The sequence below is a fragment of the Suricata suricatta genome, chromosome X (assembly GCF_006229205.1).
Source record: "Suricata suricatta isolate VVHF042 chromosome X, meerkat_22Aug2017_6uvM2_HiC, whole genome shotgun sequence".
NCBI lineage: Eukaryota > Metazoa > Chordata > Mammalia > Carnivora > Herpestidae > Suricata > Suricata suricatta.
The window spans coordinates 6,158,056-6,173,275 of NC_043717.1; the positions used below are offsets into that span (position 1 = coordinate 6,158,056).

Genomic DNA, 15,220 nt, shown 5'->3' on the forward strand with positions numbered 1-15,220 from the left:
TGTGTGTGTGTGTGTGTGTGTGTGTGTGTGTAATTGGGAATTCTGTTGAAACGGAGTATTTCTAGTGGTTACTTGATATCTTGTCCTATCTGGAGCAGCTTCTCTCGGCGCTGGGCCTGGGTGCCAGAAAGGCAATAGTGCCGGTTTCCCAGTGATTGTAAGACTTGAGAAGGCTCAGTGCGGTGACATGGGTCCTGCTTTCTCCTTACCTGCACAGGAAAGGCAGCGCTGCATGGCACTGGCGTTTGAAAATAAACTATGGAGGAGGGAAGCTGCTGAATTATTGTTTGAAGATCTCTCTGGGTTCAGATAGGGAGACACAAAGCAAAAGGATCGTGCTTCTCTAGCATCCTCCCTGAACACAGCAAACTTCTGCACTCAGAAACTTAGATAAATCCTTGCACGGTTTTATGGGTCAAAAAGATGCTTGGTTATTTTGAAAATCAGGTGAGATCATATAATAATTTTAACCAAAGGCTAGAGCCACAGCTGTTTGATCAAGCCTTGGATGGTTCTGGAATTGGTAGAACTGCTTGGAATGTAATGCCCTTTTATGCTGTATGTCTGTTAAAAACCCAAACAACTGGAAAATGAACCAATTAAAAATACTGTTTGGCTTAGAAAAGGCGAAGGCTTATTTTACGAGGGTAATATAAAACAGTTGTGGTTACGTCAGAGTGGGGACTCAAGATGAAGAATATAAATGTGAAACTTTCCATTTTAATGGTATGACCCAGGGCATAGGTGAGCAGACCCAGTGGACGTCGGCTTGTCGAATCTTCCTTTCTGTGTGCTCCATACACATTTCCTACGTTCTTTTTTCCAGAAATCTGTTGGCGTTAACTGAGTGGTGTTTTCATCCTTTTCAGACATTGCTTATGTTATAGATTTTGTAAAAGTCCCCGTTTCTAATGCCACAAGTGTCGATTGAGTGGACAAAAGTGCATGTTTTACATTTTTTGTAAAGTAAAAACATGTGTATACTTTTATGAGACATTGTTTTTATAGCGAGTGAAATTCAGCAGGGGACAGCTTGTACTTCGGTTCCCATAATACCTTGCCCGAAATATGTATGGAATGTTCAGCAAGCCACAAACATTTAAGTGGAGTCTACCGAAGGGTGTAAATGGTGTATGGTGTAATAGCCATTCTTTTCCCTCTTTCACAACAGAACCCTGCCGATTTTTATGGGTGACTGATTATCCTTTAAAGTTGTAATCGATTTTTATCATATGGAAGAAACGGTTTGTCGGAGCACGTTCTCTCCATGTGCATCTGACAGTTGAAACCCTTTTTAACTTGTGTTTGAGTCACACGACTGGGCAGACACTGTCCGAGGACTTTCTCCGAGCGGCTTCCAGGGGGAGAACTGACAGAGGGGCGGACACCCGGATAGGTTTTTAAAGAAAGTGAAATTATGAAGGAATACGTGAATGTAGTAGGTTAGGCGAAAATTGTTGCTGACTTAAAACATGATTTCATATACAATTTAGAAAAGCTGTAATGGCATGAAATGTGCTGCTGGAAGCACAGGAACTGAGGACTGAGGGTTGTAAATAATCTCTTCTTGGGTTTTAGAGAAATTCCATTCACGGCTGTGCTCAACAACATTTGAGATCGCCACGGCTCAGGGGGTGTTGGTGAACGACTATAGCCATAATTTCTTTTTCGAGTTGCAACCAAGAGGTTGCAAGTCCAAGGAGACAGTCTTTACAGATGTGGCTCCAGATGTATAAAAAAAAGGTCAGTATTTCCAAAATGCAGTTTTTGTAGTTTGATTTTGAACCCCCCCCCCCCGCCCCCACCTCCCATGCCTTAGGTTTAAAATCACCATCTCTGCGAATCAGTCCTGTGTGTATAATTTTCATAGTTTCCTTTAACAAAGGATTTTATCCTTTAACACAGGTTTTACATTAAAATACATAAAGTGAATCCATCATTTCTATGGCTGGTAGTTCCCGTGGATGAGCCTTGTGTGGTTTACATTAGTTGCACATATGCGTTCTACGTATATGAACTCAGAGTTCAGTGACTGCTCTGTCGTAAGGTATTTGCTGTTTAGGCAGAAAATATGGGAAGAACATTTTTGCCTCCTTTGGAAAAATTGAGTGCTTTTGACAGCTGTGTATATGTGTGCTTCCCGTGGGGTTGTGTTGATTTCATCCTGTAGACGGGCTGAGTGATCGAAATTGCATGTTCTATTTCTTGTGGCTCAGTTGAGATCGGACGACACTGGAATGCTGACCTCAGGCAGCTTAAGGACGGTGGGCCAGATCACATTTGGGGTCAAACAGAATGTAAATAATCCTGAGGATGGTGGAAGACCTCAACAATACCATGACATAAGCTTTTAGGGACCCATTTGTTTGGGAGATGGGATTTGACCTGCTCCAGTGGCAGAAATTCTGTGGTGGACTCAAATTCCTGTGAACAGGCTATTGCTTTATGGAGAAAACAGTCCATGGTTTGGGAATTTGCCAGGTTCGGAGCCCCATATAACGCAGTCAGGTGACATCATCGCCACCTTCGTAGAACCTTTATTTGGTATTAATTAATAGGAGGCTTGCTATATTTACTCCACAGACTCAGTTTCGGGATTATATAAACTTTCTGATAAATAAGCAATGATTTCCCCATTTTTCTTCCTTCCTTCCTTCCTTTCATTCTTTCTTTTTGAGAATAGGTACTGTTTATATGGGCATGGGGGGTTGTCTTGCTTTAAGGCCATAAGGGGTGGGCTCCTGGAAGAATCTTGTCCATTTAGATTATCAACAGTCATTTCTTGGTCTATTCTTGGCTTAGTATCTTTCTTTTTCTTTCCTTCCTTTTTTTTTTTTTTTTTAAAGAAAAGTGAATGGAAAAGTCATTTCTGAAAATAGATCCCGGATGTTTGGAACTCTCCAAGTTTCCTCTTCTCCCTTTTCACTCTGATTCCGGAAGTGGAAATAATGTCTTTCACCTTCTCTGGTAGGTTCTACTTCAGGAGCCCATGGGGCAAGTGATGTGTTAAAAGTCACCTGGTGAACCTGGTGAGTTTCTTCTAGTCCAGGCCCCTTTGCTAATGTTGGTTGCCTTTCTGATACATCCAGTAAAATTAAGCAGAGTTAAACGCTCCTGAATTCAGTTATCCCCACTTAAATCCAGTAAAATGTAGAAGTATTTACAGAGATTCTTGGCGTCCCATGTTCTGGGAAGGTGGGTGGAGACCCAGGTTTCCTGGGAGATGGGAGACATACAAAATGAAGACAGTGGTCACCAGGCGCCACGATGACGTGGTGACGCTTCTGAGGAAAGGGTGGAGGGCTCGTTTGAGCCTGTGGGGTCTTTATCTTCTTCCATTGGTTTCCTAGGTTGAGGGTTTCTCCGTGCTTTCTCGGAGCTGGGGAAGAAAAGGAGGCATGTGAGGACAGTGCTGGAGACAGGAAGTGTGGCATGTTCAGAATAAATGAGGTCAATTTAACTGACCCAGAGTCTTTGTGTAAGGGGAGTAAGCCTTGGGTAACAGCATGCAGAGCTCGGAGCCCTCAGCCTTGGGGCTGGAAGAGTGAGGGCTGTCTCGTGCAAGCTCCTCATTTCTCACTGCAAGGCCACAGCTATGGGGTCGTCTTGCCGGCAGATGGACGGACAGGAAGTTGAGCTGGGTTTTCTGGCCGGGATCTAGTGCTCTTCCGGTATGCCACTCAGCTGCCCAAACGCCACCCACTTGTAAGCATCCTACCTCTGTGTTCGTTCATTCATTCATTCATTCATTCATTCATTCGATAACTTGCACAGCGTGTCCATCTCAGGTACCTTTCCAGGGGTTTGAGACTCTAGTTGTGGGCACTCGCAGATGGTCCCTGCCTCCACGGGGCTTACACACCTCACCCCGCTGTCCCTGCCTCTTGGTTTCTCCCCACTGGGATCCCTCGGGTCTGTGATTATGGTGGACAGAGGTGGAGTGCTTACTGTGTGCCAAGCGCCCTAGGTATTTGGATGCTTTAACTGAAAGCCCACAACAGCCACACAGAGTGTAGGTGGGCAGGTGATGAAACAGGACAGGGAGGTTGATTTAGCAACCTCACTGCCCACAGCCAAAGAGGGGCAGTGTCTGACTCCAGAGTTGAGCCCAGGTCTACTACCTGGACTTGACCCTCCCTTGGCTTGGTAAGTGTGCCCCTTGCTCTGTGTTATACCCCCCAGTTATTTTTATCTTGTGTTCGTTGTTAATATTTTGCCCCCTCTCCCCCGCCCCGTGGTAGGTGGAATAATGGCTCCCCCAAAGATGTCCATGTCCTAGTCTCCAAAACCTGTCAATAAGTTACCTTCCATGGCAAATGACATCTGTAGGTAGGATTAAGTTAAGAATCTTGAGATGAGGAGATTGTTCGGGATCCTCTGGGTGGGCCCATGTAATCATGGTCCTTCTAAGAGGGAAGCAAGAGGGTTGTTTTCCCATTGAGAATGGAAGCGCCTGGTCAGCTTGGTGTCTTTGGTAATAACCGTGATAGCTGACACTCCTTGCGTGCTTGGGGGCGGGGGTGCCATTGCTCGTACGCTTTTTACATCCATTTTCTCCCTGGCTCCTCCCAGCAGCTAGGAGTCCTCGTTCCCTTTGAGAATAGAGTGTGGAGTCTCACCTTAGGCACCCAGGGATCTGATGAGCTGGCCAAATGTGCAGCGGTGGGTAGGGTGGATTTCCAAGAGAAGAGGCTAGTTGGAAACTCTCCGGAGCTCTTCATGGATGGTGAAGGCCTGATTTAGAGACGTCGGGAGCAGTAGGGCTAGAAAAGGCAGGGATTCTGGGAGAGAAATCGTGATGGAGACAAAAGGGCACACGAGTTAGCGGACACTTGAATCAAGGCTGGTGGAATCGGGAGCTCTAGACAGACATGGCGAGGCCATCTCGAAAGGCTGCTTGAGGAGCTGCAGAATCTCCAGCGTTTTCTGTCTGGTGGGCCCTCTTTGTTTCTCTAAAGGGGTTAAGTAGGTGAGAGGGAAGGTGAAAGGGAGCTGGCTAGGCCAGTCCTAGGCAGATAGCCGTGTGCTTTGGTGGGTGAGTCATCGGGCCAGGCTGGAGATCTTTCCGTGGCCCTTCCGTGCCAGCCTCAGCACCACCAGGAGATGGAGCGCTGCCAAGGTGGGCACGGCACTGCCACAGCGCATGGAGCTCGGTCAGGACATCGGAGAGCCACCGTGGGAGATGGACTCCTTCTGCCAGTGAAGCTCTGTGCCACATGAAGATGCCCGTCTCCAGTGCGGGGGACTCTGAGCGTAGGATCCCCCTGGATTTGCCCTGAGCATTCTCCCAGCTTAACAAAAATTGAGATGAGTTTTACATACCCTAAAAGGTACTGTTTTAAAGTGCACTGTGTAGTTAGCGGTTTCTAGTATATTCGTGAGGTTGTGCCATCATCACCACTAATTCCAGAACCTTTCCTTTACCCCGAAAAGGAAACCCTGTACCCATTACCCAGAGTCACTCTCCACTGCCCCCAGCCCCTGGCAACGGCTAATCTGCTCTCTGTCCCTGTAGATGTGCCTGTTCTGGACACTTCGTCTACGTGGAGTCACGTGCTCTGTGGCCTCCGGGGTCTGGCTTATTTCGCTCAGCATGATCTCTTCTAGGTTTATACGTGTCGCAGCGTGGATTGGTGCTTCCTTCCTTTTCATCGCCAAGTGCGGCCCCACCGTGTGGCTAGGGCGCAGCGTGGAGGCTGCCCTGATGTGCCGGCCTTGTTCAGGTGTCCTTGCAGAGTATAGGAAGTGGCCGTGGCTTTAACTCTACCCTGTCAACTGCAGCTGTTGTACTCACAGAAAAAGGACCCTTCCTGTGTTTACAATGTCAGAATGTAAACATGACCTTGTGTATTCCCCGAAAAACCTGAGGCTTGGGCTGGCTGTGATCAGCTGTTGTCTGTTCTAATTTGCCCGCTGCTCTTGGTGGCTCCTCCCAGTGCTGCCCACGGTCGAACCGGCTGGGGCGCGGGGTCTTCAGAGTCCTGGCACCCGCTGCCTGGGCGCCCAGGTAGCCCCGTGTTCTAGGCTTGAGTGTTCTTCCCTTACATGAGCCTCGCGTAGATTGCCGTCTCTGAAGCTGACGTCACAGCTCTGCAGAGTGTTACGATGTTGGGTTCAGGTGGGTGTTTTCAGTTCTGTCACTGCACTTGGAATTTCAGAAATGTAACAAATGGCTCTTTGTCACATGCTGTTTGGGAACTGCTCACCCCAGCTCTTGGGAAAATGTTTTGTCACCCTTTCGCCCCAGGTCTCTGTTAATCCTGGGAAGGGTCTGTGATCTTGGGACGGATGGGTGAGCTCAGGCGAAGCCCGTGAGGATTTGGAATGGGGGAGTTTGGCCTAGGACGGCTGGCGGACCAGCCCTGATGAGCCCAGTGGGGGAGGGGGGTCCTGCAGCTGCACACCTTTGTTGCACCCTCCCTCTGTTCTCTCTGTCACTCTCTTGTCCGCAAATGCCCCTCCTATGTGCGGGCCCACTTCTCAGAGAAGAGAGGGGTCATGCTGTCCTGGTGGTGGGCCCTTCTGCAGCCTGTGGGACTTGTTTGCGATGTCTGATGTGCTTCATGTGATTGATCAGCTGATGGATGCAGCAGACAGCGGGAACAGCGGTGAAAATCCGTTGTTGGGCTTCAGGGCAATGTGCGCCCCTCGCTTGGTGCTGTGCTTTTGGGCAGAGCTGTGCGTGGAACCAACTGCGCTGTGCTTTCAAATGCCGAGGCCCACAGGGACCGGGGGTATGTCTTCTGTCCCACAGGGCCCACTGAAGCATTCTCGCTATCCAAGAGCGAGACTGTGCGTGCACACGCAGAGCACGTGCGCGTCCCCACCTGCCCCTTCCCAGAGGGAAGCATCCATAACAGCTTGCCGTGTGTCCTTCAGGGCCCTTCTCTGCGCCCTGCCTAAATACACGTGCATGAACCTGGACCTCCATCGGGGGTTTTACATACATGGGATCATGCCATCGACTTGCCCCTGTGGTTTGACGCTGTCGCTGAATAACACGTCCGGGTGCTCTTGCCACCATTGGAATGTACAACTCTGCCACCATTATTTTAACGTTGTTTGGTTGGGGCACATTTCGTAACAGAACGACTCGTTTTCAAGCGAGCACCTCCGCGGCATTCAGTACGGTTGCTGTGTTGTGCAGCCGCCCCTGCTGTCCGGTTCCCAAACCGTGTTTCATCCCAGAAGGAAACCCCATCCCCACTGAGCAGCCGCTGCCCATCCTCCCCTCCCCTCAGCCCCCGGTATCCCCCCCCCCCCCCCCCCCCCCCCCCCCCCCCCCCCCCCCCCCCGCCCCCGCCCCGGGCTGCTCTCAGTCCTTCTGGCTTTGCCGGTCCTGGACACTGCATCCAGATGGAATCCCGTCCCCTGGGCAGGGACACAAGGGAACCTCCCCGAGGGACTCTTATGGCCAGCCCCAGCTCTGTGGGCCATTTCCCCATTAGCCACTGCCCAGGCCAAGGAAGGGTGAGGGGGCAGGGCCGTCAGGGATATTAAGGTGGTGGTGGTGGTGGTGGTTCTAAATAAAATGGAGAAGCATAAGTAAGTGACAGGGTTTATTTCAGTTCCGTAAAAATGAATGAATGAATGAATGAATGAGTGAATGAATGGAATCATATGGTATGTGGCCTTTCGTGTTGGGCTTCTTTCATCTAGCCTAATGTTTTTGAGGTTCATCCTGGTTTAATACGGGGACGTGCTCTCACGTGATCCTGGCTGAGGGCAGCTGTGTGCCCGTGCGAGCGGTCAGCACGCTCTAAGAAAAATCAATTAGCAATCAAAGAAAAGAGAGTTTTGCTTTTCATTTGTTCCTTAATTTAGCCTTTAATTTGTTACTTTGGGAAAGAGAGAGGTGTAAAATCTTTAACATTCTTTTCAATCTGAGGGACAGGGAGCCAAAAAACTAATATGTAGTAAGACTTCTCAATATCCTACATGCAAAAAAACCGAAAAACCAAACAACAACAACAAAAAACCAGTCTGGACGCTCCGTCCATGCCGGGTGCCCTGGAGAATAATGAATGAACTTCACCTAGCCCTTTTCCTCAAGGAGATGAAAATGCAGCAGGGGCAAACAGAAGAGTCCACGTGGACGAATGAGCTGGTGCCGGAGTTGGAGGACACGGGCTGCCAGGGCCGCGGCAGCCGTTGAGTCAGAGGACGCGGTGGCCCCAGTCAGCCCCTGCCACCTGCGCCGTGCAAATCCTGGAATTCCGTGGTGATGGAGTTTCTTACTTGTACAAGGAGAAGGACAGTACTTGTTGTGGCTTCTTTCCCAGGTGTAATGGCCGGCCCTGGGAGATCTTGGGAGAGGGGGTGGCTCGCCACCTGTTCGTGTACAGACACGAATGGGTTTCCACTTACAGATGGTTGGAAAAGAATAAAAAAAAAGTCGTATTTTGTGAAATTCAAATTTCAGTGTCCACAAGTAAAGTTTTATGGGAGCTTAGCCTCACGTGCCATGCATGGCTGCTTTCACGCCGCAACTAACTATTGGGACTAACTACAGTCGAGTGGCTGGACGGAGACCGTGTGGCCCGCGAAGCTGAAAACGGTACTGTCTGGCTCTTTACAGAAGAAGTTTGCTGATCTCTGATCTTAGAAGACAGGATTAATTCAGGTAATCACTGGTCAGGGGGCCTGTGGGGGCGGCACAGGGTAAGACCTGAAAAGCCCCGTGTGGAGTCTAACCAGAGGAAAGGGGCTTGGAATCATAAAAACCAGTGGGGACCTTTTAGTCAAGGAACCCCTCCACAGAAACTTCTTCGTAAAAGGATGTTGTAGGGGAGCCTGGGTGGCTCAGTCTGTTAAGCTCTGACTTTGCTTTGGTCACCATTTCACCGTTTGTGAGTTCGAGCCCCACATGGGGCTCTGTGCTGACAGCTTGGAGTCCGGAGCCTGCTTCGGATTCTGTGTCTCCCTCTCTCTCTGCCCCTTCCCCGCTCACACTCCGTCTCTCTCTCTCTCAAAATAGATAAACATATAAAAACCAAAAAGGACATTGTATCTGTCATAAGACGACCAGGAGAGTTAGATGATATCATTTCAATAAGATGCAAATTAAGACTATATAAGAAGGCAGGAAAAGAACCACATTTAAAAAGATTTTCATTAAAAATCTATTTTTGATTCTGGGTGTGTACCACACGGCACTGGGATTAGAGTTAACAGTACTGTGTGATATGCTCGAATCGCCAAAAGAGTAGACCTTAAATGTTACCACCACAAAAAGGGAATGGTATTGTGTAACATGATGGAGGTGTTAGCCAACGTGATGGTGCTAATCATATTGCAATAATTAGCCTGTCAAACTGCCATACGGTACACCTTAAACTTACACTCTGTTACATGTCAATTACATCTCGGTAGGGCTGGGAAAAACACAGTTAAAAAGCTAAGGTTTAAAGCACAAACAGCTTTTCGTTCCTGGGAGAATTTGAGTAATGGGCTCATTGTTTTGTGCTCCTGCATAAACAGACCTCCTCCCCTCCCCGGACTTGATGAACTGAAGTGGGTTTTTAAAGGCCCAGAGTTAAGAGAATCGTGCGTGTGCACATATGTGCCTGCTCAGAACATGCAGATGGAGAGAAGACACCCAGCTGTTCTCTGCCCCTCCACACCCCCCTTCACAGACCCCGGAGGGCCAGAAAAGACCCCCTGGGACCGGTGTTCCAGGGAGGGCCCTAACCTGTCCCCCTTCAGAGCAACCCGGGAGGCAGACAGCCCCAAACCGTGCGATTCCAGGCAGCACCACACACACAGAAGGAACTTGGTCTGATTCCGTTTATCTAGCATTCTTAAAATCATAACGTGGCGATGGAGGACACATTAGTGGTTGCTGAGGGCTAGGGATGGGGGGCAGGTGTGGGTGTGGCTCTAAAAGTGGCTCGAGGGAGGCACATAACGGCAGGAGTTTCTCTGTCTTCAGTGCGGTTACAGAAGCTACACGTGTGATAAAGTGGCACGGAGCTAGTCTGCAGTCCGCACAGCCGCTCACGTACACACAGATGTGCGTGTGAGCTCCAAGTGGGCCACGGGGGCCGTGCGGTGTCAGTCACCTGTGTGTGGCGTTGTGCTCTAGTTATGCAGGGCGTGACATGGGGGGAAGTGGGCGAAGGAGCCTCTCTTCCACGGAAGGAGCAACTTTCTGTGAATCTATGGATTATTTCAAAATAAAAAAGCAAAATAAAAAAAAGAAAAGGAAGTCAGAGAATGAAGGGACCCAGCAGTTATAGTCTTAAAAAAATTTTAACCATCTCCTTTCCTTTAACTTACTTATTTAGATATTACTCTCCTTTTCTACACAGTACCTACCGTGTAGTGGGTGCTCAGTAAATGTTTGTTGAATGTAATTATGCACATAGAAACAAGTTTTTTAAAAATGTTGATTTGTTTTGAGAGACAGAGACGGTGGGTGGGGAGGGACAGTGAGAGAGGGAGAGAGAATCCCAAGCAGGCTCCACACTGTCAGGCAGAGCCCCACATGGGGGTCGATTTCACGACCAGTGAGATCATGACCTGAGCTGAGATCAAGAGTTGGACGCTCAACTGACTGCGCTCCCCAGGTGCCCCTGTAGAAACAGGTTAGATTTACTTGTGTATTTCTGTGTTTCACTTAGTTTTTCTCATGTATTCTAGGATTCTAAGAGCAGTTGTCTTTGCCAGCGTTTTGTGGGAGTGGCCCCCTCATGCCTTAGCTCGGGGACTTGTCCCTCTCTGCAGCTCCTGGTGAGGTCCTGCTTACTCAGGGCCAGCGGGTCCCCACCGAGAGTGGCTTTGCTTCTGCAGGGCCATTTGGCAATGTCTGGAGACATGTTTGATGGTCACAGCTGAGGATGGCGATGGGGTGCTACTGGCATTTAGAAGGTAGAGGCCAGGGAAGCTGCCAGATGTCCCCCAGTGCACACGACAGCCCCCAGCACGACAAGGGATTATTTGGCCCTGAGCAGCAACAGCATCCGGGGCTGTTCTGAGCCTGGTGTAGGGCGGCTGGGCCTGCACTTGGCCTTGGCCAGAGCACGTGGCCCAGAGCTGGGCTGTGAGCACAGGGGGAGGTGCAAGACAGCCAGAGCTGAGGACAAGGCTCCCTGTTCCCGTGGACCTGCGTGGGAGTGGCTCCTCCTCCTGCCCATCGGTGACTGGTGACCGTCTCCACCTACATCCGGAGCCGGGCGCTTCTGTGGCTGCCGCAGAAGCCAAGGGCGGGGGGGTGGGGGGGTGGGAGCTGGCCGAGGAGCTGAGGGTGCCTGACAGAAAAGGCTACACCCTTGGTAAGGCGGGTGGTGGCTGAGTTAAGAAAGTTCTAGAGTACTGGCCCACAGCACCTGCTGTTACGTGAAATGTGAAATCACGGCATCTCCTCACCCTTCGGAGCTGGTTGTGCAGGGGATCCTGTCGCTCGGCCAGCACAGCCGTCCTCACTCGGGCGTTTCTGCCTCGGGCGTCTGCACTCTCCACCACTGACGGTCTCACTGGGGGTGCGGGCTGCCACTGAGCGGCTGTGCCTCGGTTGCTCACCGGTCCTCTGCTTTTGACCATTTAGATTGTCCCTTGCATTTATGATTCTAGAAGTACTATAATTATAGGCTGCTGATGTGTTTTTTCCCTTGTTTGCTATAAGCGTCAGGTGAATGCAGACCAGGTTGGCTGGTTGGTTTTAACACACCTCTGTTTTGGGATGTTTTAGAAATTGCAGAAAAGTTGCAGAAACAAGACAGTTTCCCCCCATTGTTAATATCTTATATCACCATAGCGTATTTGTCAAAACTGAGAAGCCAGTTTTGATACGTTTCTATTAACCAAGCTCCATACATTATTTGGATTTCACCAGGTTTTCCACCAATGTCTTTTTTCTGCTGCAGGAGTTCTTAGAACTATTAAGTTGTTGGTGTTCGGATGCCTCAAGCCGACTATTTGTATGTTTTTCTTCTCTCTCTCTTGTTCATTTTCCTTTCGTGCACTTGACAGACTTGTTGGAAAGTGCTCCGAGGCTTTTCTTTTCATTTAGGCTAGTGACGTCATATGGTATCCATGGAACAGTGGAGGTTCGTGGAGAACCTTCTGTGCTTTCCTCCAGCTCTTCCTCAGCCTCGCACCCACCCAGCATTAAACCGTGGTGTGCAGTCACTAGATACAGTCCCCAAGTACTGGGCAGGTTTCACAGGAAAGGGGAGGGGGTCGATGAACCTCGAAGACAAGATATCGAGCGAAAGCAACAGCCACGTAGGACAACATAATGTCCCCCAAAGGCAAACCCATAGAGAGAGAAAACTAGTGGCTGCCTGGGGCCGGAGGTGGGAAAAGGGAGTGACTGCCGGTGGCGGTGGACACCAGCAATGTGCTTCCTTGGTGGCGAGAATATTCCAACACTGGATTATGTTTTGTACCACTGGGCAAATTTGCTAAAAATCAGTGAGTCATATATGTGAAAAGGGAGGATTTTATGGTATGTAGATTATACCTTGGTGAAAAATAAAAAAAAGGTTTTGGAAATGTCCCTGCAGGCACCAGGTACATGTGAGAAGCCATATGTTCACATTATCTGGGAGTCTTGCCAACCATAAGGGGGGACCCCACCATGGGCAGCCTGGGATCATCCTGGATCAGAGGTGGTTTTCCTGAAGGCACCTGCCTCTTTCACTCAGAGGAATTTTCCTTCTAGGGAGACTCACCAGGTTGCTTGTCTGTTTTGGAATAGTTGATGTGACGTTTGATCATGTGGCAGTGTTTGGACTGTAATGAAGTTTGTGGCTAAAGGGCTGATGGATACTTGGGCCTTTATTTTTAAAATTTATTTTTTTAATACTTATTTTTGAGTGAGCGCGCAAGCAGAGGAGGGGGCAGAGGATCCGAAGCGGGCTCTGCACCCACAGCACAGAGCCTGACGCGGGGCTTGAACTCACAAACCGCGACATGATGACCTGAGCCGAAGCCAGACGCTTAACCGATTGAGCCAGCCAGGCACCGCCCTGATACTTGGGCTTTAAATGTCAGCATTCTTCTCTTTCACACATTTTTGGGAAGAACCTCTTAAAATTGTACTCCATGCTTCTTATTTCTTGGCTATATTAAAATGTGACATTTTCTTGATGCTTAGGGTTTGTATGGGTGAACAGGGCCATGGGCATGTCCTGGAATGTACCACTAACCCTAGGGACCGCCCAAGTGTGGTTAGCCCTCGTTTTAGACATAGCTGATCTTGAGTCTGACTCCTGGTTTCTGTGTGCCTTTGGGTTCTCTGAGCCTTAGCTTCCTTTTCCATAAAATGGGGGCACTTAGATCAATGTCTAGTGCATAGTAGACACATTTTAATTGCTCTTGTGATCATAGTAAATAGTCATTCTGCATTGTGAGTCTTCCAAGTCTTTTTTCTTTTGCTTATCATGTTTTCCTTTCTCCAGCATATCACTCCTGCTTCTGAGCTGCTCCCTTATTTTCCTCATTGTTGTGTGGCCTTGGGAACCCACGAGTGTAAAGACGAGCCCTCAGAGTTCACGATAACTATTTTTCCTCTCTGCTTGAAGCTGTTCTTTGCATTCTCTTGGTTTTGCGGCTGGGTGAGTGAAGTTGCTGGAAGTGAAATGTTACTAAAGAGAGGGAACAGATAGGAGCAGGGTCATCAAACTATCTTGGTAAAGTGCTAGAGAGAAAATAGTTTAGGCTTTACGGGCTGTGGGGTCTCTGTTGCAAGCACTCAACCCTGCTGCTGTAGCTCAAAAGCAGCCAGAGGCTATCCCTACATATGGATGGGCCTGGCTGGGCTTCAGTAAAACTTTATTTATAAAGACAGGAAGCAGGTTGGATTTGGCCCACAGGCCCCCCCCACCCTTTGCCGATCCAAGAAATGATGCCATGCTTGTTTGTGTGCCACGTTAATAACAACCGAAGCTTCGGCACGTTGAACTTTTATCTTTATTATATTAGCTTGGCTATAAATCTGAAAATACCCCATATATGTGCCCAATTATTGGTTTCCAGGTTCCAGTGTCACCTTGTTTTGGAACTTGGTGTCTGTAGCACTCAGTGATGTTGGGGACTTTTAAAGGATTCACATCATATGGTAAGACCTTGTTTCATAATTAATGTTGGATACTTAATATTGGACAGATGTTAAGACTGGAAGTTGATTCAAGGTCAAGGTCTTCAGCTACATATTCTCAGCAGCCTTGTGCAATATCTACAAGACCGCTTTCGTATGTGTATTAATAGCTTTTGGCCGTACATTTATTTATTTATTTGTTTACCTATTTATTTTTTGAGAGATAGCACGCACAAACGAGAGAGGGAGGGGCAGAGGGAGAGGGAGAGAGCCTTAAGCAGGCTCCACACTCAATGCGGAGCCCAGCGCGGGTCTTTATCTCATGACACAATTGAGAGTTGGGTGCTTAACCGACAACCACCTAGGCGCCCCTGGCTGTATATTAAACAGACAAACTTACTTTGGGGGGTGAAATTAAGTTTACCCCAAACGCTGGGCTATTTGGGCCTTGGAAGGAAACTCTCAGAGCGCATGTGCATACCAACACCTCAGGAAAGTCCTCACTTACATGCCCAGGGTGGGAGATGGGAAAGTGGGTGGCCGTGGGGTTGGAGGGAGACAGTGAGAAAGAGTCAATGATTAACTTAGATAGCCTCCCAGCAGCGTGAGGCCAGAGCTGTGAAAGCTGTTTCCGTCCTTAGCTTCCCCAATGCCACCAAAACCAAGCTTGTCAGCTAGGGCTGGTTTCGCTCTCCAGGGGATTCGTGGCAGTGTCTGGGATGGGTTTGATGGTCCCAGCTTGTGGGAAGGGGTGCAGCAGGCTGTCGCACCCAGCCCTGCCCTAGCGCCCCCCCCCCCCGCAGGTCCTGGGCGCCCGAGAGGCAGGGACAGGCCACAGAGGAGGGGGCCAGGCCTCTCACCTGCACTGTTCCTCAGCTCTGATCCTGGTGGCTCGGAGTTGTGTGGAGCAGGTGATGTGGTGCGGTCCTCATGATTAGAGAGGGTGCGTGGTGTGTGTACTGGAAGAGTAGGTCCTTTTTAACTGTTTTATTTATTTTTGAGACACAGATCATGAGTGGGAGAAGGGCAGAGAGAGAGGGGGAGACACAGAATTGGAAGGAGGCTCCAGGGTCTGAGCTGTCAGCACAGAGCCCGATGTGGGGCTCGAACTCCTGAACCATGAGATTATGACCTGCGCTGAAGTCGCACGCTTAACTGAGTGAGCTACCCAGGTGCCCC

At 49.2% G+C, this 15,220-nt stretch overlaps 1 protein-coding gene across 1 annotated transcript in view; it reads left to right on the plus strand.

The window, feature by feature from the left end:
* WWC3 (WWC family member 3) overlaps positions 1-15,220 on the plus strand; it is a 118,258-nt gene that overhangs the window by 4,751 nt on the left and 98,287 nt on the right. The gene's annotated exons all lie outside the window — the stretch shown is intronic.